Source organism: Pseudopodoces humilis, chromosome 21 (assembly GCF_049639895.1).
Source record: "Pseudopodoces humilis isolate 2021_Gansu_Grassland_sample_001 chromosome 21, ASM4963989v1, whole genome shotgun sequence".
Classification (NCBI taxonomy): domain Eukaryota; kingdom Metazoa; phylum Chordata; class Aves; order Passeriformes; family Paridae; genus Pseudopodoces; species Pseudopodoces humilis.
The window spans coordinates 11,620,247-11,627,024 of NC_142220.1; the positions used below are offsets into that span (position 1 = coordinate 11,620,247).

General features: G+C 43.0%; 1 long non-coding RNA gene across 1 annotated transcript; it reads right to left on the minus strand.

The window, feature by feature from the left end:
- Positions 1-548: 548 nt before the first annotated feature.
- LOC148182723 (uncharacterized) lies at positions 549-6,511 on the minus strand. Its single transcript, XR_015774356.1, has 2 exons — positions 6,346-6,511; positions 549-1,037 (listed from the first exon to the last, which is right to left on the minus strand). It is a non-coding gene; the product is annotated as an uncharacterized LOC148182723 (long non-coding RNA).
- Between the last annotated feature and the right edge of the window lie 267 nt (positions 6,512-6,778).

A 6,778-nucleotide genomic window follows, 5' to 3' on the forward strand; every position in this document is an offset into this window, starting at 1 on the left:
GAAGGGTTGCTCTCTCCTGAGTGTTGCTGCAATACCTCAAAATAGCTTTGTCTCCTCTTTCCCTCCTTTCTGCCTCATCTCACCTTCCTTCTCCCTGCTCTTCTCCCCTTCCTTTCAGGGAACAGAAGGGATAAGACCAGCAGGAGCTCATTCACAAGGAGCATACATAAGAAACTGGGCATCAATGCTCAGGTCTGCTCACAGGGCTGGACAGAGATGGTAGGATCGAGACATGGGAGGAGGGCTGCTGACACATAAAGCTGACATCCATCAGATTCATCATCTTCAAATTCATCTCAGATTCAGCCACTGCAAAGCCACAAAGCCAGAGGTGACCTACAGCCTCGGTCAGGACTCCTCTCTCCCCCTTAAGTCCACACCACACTGGAACCCCCTTCACCAATCACAGCCTTCAAATTGTATCCAGAGGATAACATAACTAGTACTACTACAAAAAAAGATAATCTAACTTTTTATTTTCAGTACATATTTTAAAGTGATTGTAGCAATGCCTTATCGGGCTACCTAAAAACAGAGGCCAGACAAAATTAAAGGAATAAAAAGCAGTTACATTTATTGAAAGGCCTTCAGGTACATTTCAGGCAGACAAAGCCACCCCAGGGGCTACACCAAAACAGACAACGAGTCATAGGTTTTCACATTTTTATAAGTTTGGTCCATTTGCATATTGGGGCATAGTCTTCCAATTACAGCTTCAGGTAATGAAGTCATTTACCCCAATTTTGCTCCCCCATCTCACTTCTGTTCACAATTCTCAGGGCCTGAGACAGTGAGGTGTCCTTGATTCCTAGGCCTAGAAAGGAATTGTTTTGTCTGACTAAAATAGGAAAGCAGTAACTAACATTGTATATAGAGTTATACACTAAAGAATTGCAGGATTACAAGTATGTGAAGAATATAAAAGCTAAAATCCTAAGGCATCAGTGGGGTTCAAAATAGCATTCAACAACCCATGCTGCAAATACATGACAGGCCATACACATCAGCAGTGCTCCAGCTGCCTGCAGTGACTGCACCTGCCAAAGGGACATCAGGAAAAGAAAATCAGGGTTATGGTGGGTACAGAAAGTACTTCAGGGTGCAGAGATGGCAGACTTCCTAGGCATGGCTGATCTCTGCAGTTACCCCACATGCACCCTTAGTTAACACGTAGTCATGTTCACATCAAGGACTGCATGAGCTATCCACATGTTTGCATCCATAATGATGATTCTCACATCCCCTTTTTTCCTGTCCCTGCATTCCCCAAGATCAGAGTGATGTATTCAACAGAGCAATCAAATAGGAATACCAATCCACCACCAAAATGATTGTGCTGATCTACAAGTGCAAATAACCTCAGCTGATGGGTCAGCTTTCCAAAAATCACTAGAAAAGTGAACCATCACTACATAAATCACCATAAACCTCCCAGCCACTGCAGGGCTGGCTGGACACTAACAGGTTGGCTCTGTTTCCAAGATGAAGAATTTAATCACCCTGCTGCTAGTCTGTGTAATTACAACAGTTATGAATCTTACTCTTTACCTAACTCTTTCAAACCCAGAGCCTGGGTTTGACTCACTAACTTCATCAGCACTCAGCCCTGCCAGACACTGTTGGAAGTAATTTTTTCTTAACCAAGCAATAAATCAGGTGTTTGCCTCAAGTACAACTCAAAAGCTTGACTCTCTAAAGAGTGGGTGAAGACCATCTGCCCAACACTGCTGACCATGTAGTGCAGGGCCAAGGCAAAAATGCTGCCTCTAAGTTAGCACAAATTTGAGACCGGGTTGTTCATCATCCAAACAGAACACCAGAACATCCCTTTTTCTTGCAGTATATTAGCAATGGCAAAGCATGACACAGACTCATTACACAAGAGGGGCAAGTTTTATTATTCCTGATCTTTTATAGACAGATCCAAAAAAGCCCAAGAAGTAAAACTTTCATTGGTCATGAAACCAATACATCACCATCATTGGACAATTGGGAACACCATCCCTTGACTGTTTCTTACAAGTAAACAACAAGGATCTAAACAATACCTGCAAAAGTTGTTTTCTATCTCCAAGGACTGTTTTGATTCCTCTTTATGATTTTCCAGGCCACATTTTCTCAAGCCAGTCTGAGAAAGTTATGTGACTTGGTTTCACACAGACGCTGTGCTCCCTGCCTGCTTTCTCGCATTCAGCATCCATACCTTTTAGCTGTCCTCGCTAACTAAGAGAATCGTGAAAAGCTGAGGTGCTCAAATGCTCACAGGACCCATCTAAAAAGGCATATGAAGTCTGAGTTGGACCTTACTGAGCAGGGATAGAGAAACCTTCTGACTGTGGAACAAAAATATCCTTGCACAAGGTACATCATATCCCATCTGTTCTTTCAGATCCTGAGTTAATGTGGTTAAAAGTCTGTTAGTTATCGCTCGTGTGAGTGACCTGGGATCACTCAACTCTTTGAAGGCCAGCTAACATTAAGTGAACAGAACTCCTTGGCTAGAAAAGACTGTACAACTCCATGTATCTATCAGATAGTGTCTTCAATTTGAAATTAGTCCTCAGAATTACTCATTTTGGATAATGTTATGCTTGTCTTCTTTTGTGTTTAAACAAGAAAACATGTACTAGGAGAAATAATAAGACCTACATGTCTCCTGCCCCACCAGGACCTTTTCACACAAGGCAGTAAACTCATCCATGTCCTTCCCATTATGGAACTTTTTAAATTTTAAGACAACTGAGCACAGCATTAACAATCTTCTGGTTCTGAGGCTGCAGACAGCCCAGTCAGTCATACTTGGGACACCACCCATTCAGTGAGGGTTCTGAGGCTTGTGGCTGTGCACTTGTACATATCCATCTATCCATGTTCACTGCATAACCTAAATCCCTTGAGGAATCTTACCTGGTAAGTTATTCAGGATTTTTGTAGTTTTTTAGAAAAATTGTCAGTTTATTGTCACTAGACAATACAAAATCTTGGAAGTTTTTGTTACCGGATGATAAATTGTCTACACCTGGTGAGCCTATGTTCCTTTTATCAAAACCCCTGGCCTATGGAAGTGCACAATGCCCATTATGTAAGAAGGAGAACTGGAATTTCACCAGCCCCAGTGCCCTGCCAACTCAGCCAGGTTGGCTGGAACATTAGGGTCCACCAGAGAGACCCCCAGGAGAGAAAAACGCATGCATAAAGGGGCGGGGAAACACATTAATGATTTTGGGGAAATTCTTAGGTATGTTTAGTCAGGACAATCAATGAGTATGTATGTATAATGTATATAAACAGAAACTTCCTTGTGCTCAGTGTGCATGGCTTTGGGAGGAACTATCCCCCCGTGCATCCATCCAGATAAAGAATGCCTGATTCTTCATGCTACATTGGTGTTAAGGAGTTTTTTTTATCTTACTGAATTTTTGGTAACATTCACAACGCACTGGGGTAATGCATCCCATTAACCTGGGATCACAGATTTCCACAGCCCTGAGTAAATTACTCCTCTACTCATTACAGTCTCATCCTGTCTTTCATCCCTGCAAGGCAGTGCTCTCCCAGGCAGATAGGTAAATGGAGAAAACCCAAATACTATGGAAGGTGAATATAAACACCTCATTCATGTGAATGACACACACACACACAGGGAGTTCAGGGCATGAGTACCTAATCCTGCTTTTCTTCCCCCAAGATTATTTTGTTGATGGGGTTAGGTTTGATCAAACTCCTTGCACCATTCACCAATATTCCCAGGGGCCTGCACTGAGGCAGACCTAGACAACCACATCTTGCTGGGCTGAGGCACCTTCTTGTAGGCCAGCAAATAGCCCCAAATATTCCAGCCACATCAGGGAATGCAGGTTTCAGAGAGTAAGAAATTGGGGGTTGTGTATCGACTCCCAAACACATTGTTTCTGGTAGGAACCTGCTCAAAACAACCAAGATCACTTTGGACAACAGCTGAAAGCTTAAGGGGAGTTTCCCATAACCATTTGCTCAGACCATTGCTACAAGGTGCTTTTAAGTGAGGCAAAAGTTTTATTGCATACTCCAAGTTAGGAATATGTCAGGCTAGAGCCATATTTCTTGGAAAGGGGCAGAAAAGAAACTTGACAAAAAAGGGTGAGCAGTCAAAGGCTAAAACATTATATTTGGAAGGGGGTGTGATGATTTGTGCCAAGGAATGATTTACTCTGTCTGAAGTATCTGACCCTGGCTTCACTATTGAACTGGCCAGTCTTAAGCATATTCATTCTATAGCATGACTGGGAAACATAGCCTCTGTAAGTTAACTGAAACAAGTCTAGAAGTCTTGGAGTCTGTAAAACAACTCTTAGATCCTGAAGATTTACTAGAGAGTAATGTTGTTTTCCACTCCAGCATGTTGCAGGACTATCAGCTATTCAATGCCTTGGAGAATCAGCTGTCTTTGCTGACAGGCTTTTTGCATTCCCCTGTTCCATGCCTCTGGATCTCCTCACAACTTCTAGCCCCACAGGTATCTCACTGGAAAAACATGCCACAGGAAAGAATCAAGGCCCTGCAGCTTCAAAGAGACCTGATCAACTGAGCCTCAACAGCCACACAGTGCAGTGGTACAGTGGGCTGAATCTCTGAGCAAAGCAAATCAAAGCAACTTCTCCAATGCTTTCCGATGACACATTTCAATAGAGGAAGTCTATGCCCATGCTTGTCAGCTATGTGCTTACAGGTACATGTGATGTCACTATATGCAAGCCTAAATATCAGGAAAAGTTCCTACTGGAGTAAATGAAATTTTAGTTAAACCACATACAAACTGCAGAATGTGCTGGGATTGCAGGTCACAAGCCACACTTCAGAGCTGACTATGCTGTTTCCCAGTGGATGCCTTGTAAATCCACCATCTATCAGTTTTTCTTGCTTGAAGAAATGTAATCCTAGTACTGGAATCAGCAAATCCTTCCCTCCCTTACTCCTTAGACCACATTTTTCCACTAAGCAAGATAAATTTTTCCAAGTTGTAATAATGGCCAAAGACAGAGAGCTTATAGTGGGGGAAAGCTTCCTCCTGGAAAGCATTGCAGGTCAGTACATCAGTAAATCAAAAAGCAGAATATAGACCTTCCCCTCTTGTATGATGCATGCTTCCTCATATCTCTTGATGAGGCTGGGAAAAAAGGTTTACAGGGAGCAGGCAGAGATAATGATTTAGTAAGGAGGCTGATTAGCTAACTAGCAGTAGGGCTCAGATAGCTACAGCACTGCACACTAGAGAGATTTATCCAGACTCATCTGAAGTCCTTCAGTCTGGTTCCAACATGCACTGAGGCTGGATCAAGCAAGGGCTTTTCCACGATGGGCACATTGCAGGGCTTGGATACAGAGAGGTGGTGCACAGCTGCACATACAAAATCACTGACATGGCTCCAAACTGAATTGCAGCACTTATGAGCATATGGGACAGGTTTTAGTGACTGGTGAGATGGTGGCCTTGCCCCCAGACCTGCCTGGGCCTCATGCTGCTGCTATTTGGTGTACCTTCCTCCAGACTTAACCCATGTTGTAAATTACTAAGCCATTTGTGCTGATTGTTTCATCCAGAAACATTTCACCTTGCAGAAAAGCACCTTTACCACCTAAGTTTCTGATTTCATAAAGCAAAAGTTCTCTTTCACCACTAAATCCTGCAGTAAGCAAAGTTCATATTCCTGCTTGCTCTGACTTCTGGAGCAGAACATCTACCAGCCTTCCCCCCTTATTTCAGCTTTCTTCTCTCAGAGCACTACTTTGCATCTCAATTCCAACTGTCCTAGAGCATATGCAGCTTCCTAGACTGCTTATCCTGAAACCAGCTTCTTAATCCTTGGCCACATCAAAGCTCAATCATGTGAAACTGGCTTGAAGCAGAACTGCTGGTATGCAAGCCCTACAAATGTATTAGAAATGTCAGCATATATTAAACACTCCTCCATAAATAAAGGAGCTCATTTAGAGTCAACTGCTGGATAAGAGAAACATCCTGCTATTTCCTCTGAGGCTTCCAGAGCAGGATAGAGACACCTGGCTGAGGATTTTTCTAGAAGACTCACTAAAGGCTAAGGGTTCTCAGCGGGGGCAGGCAGACACCCTATTACAGCTAAGTTAGAGCCCTCCCCTTCTTTTGAGGATGCCAGCCTTAGACCTGCTGTGAGATTCTTTTTCTGTTTCCCAGGTTTTATATTCCTTAAGTGGTTGTGTAAGATGCACTAAAGCTTGTGAAAATTGTAAATACTGCTGTTCTAGAGCTCCTTCTAGATGGACCTTCCGGTTGTTTTACCTCTGCTGGTTTTACTACCTGTGGGTATGCAGGGTGCTGCAGAAACTTACCTGGCTGTCCTCTAGCTCTCTGGAGATCTGGCTGGTGATTTCCCCTGCTGCTCTCCAGTGTTGTGAGATGTTCAGGAACTGCTTCAAACACACACTTGCTGCCTCGCTGAAGGTGACTGCTTTACCAGGTGAGTCTTCTTGTCCTGTCTGTGTTGGTTGTCTGTGGCTCTCTGTGTGCATGGGTTTAATGACAAGAAAAGAAACATTGTGAACATCAAAACTAACTTTCACCTGAACTGTAGCATTTCATTCTCATTTCTAGAAGCTATTTGGGGATGACACGGCAAACAAAAAATGTCAGTTTGAAGCAAAATACCCTGGAAAAAGTTGAAATTAAGCATTCTAACTTTTAAAAATTTTGTTTCTTCCTATGTAAAGGGGAATGGGCTAGGAAGTGACTTCATGAATTTGACCTAAATGGAAGAATTATTTC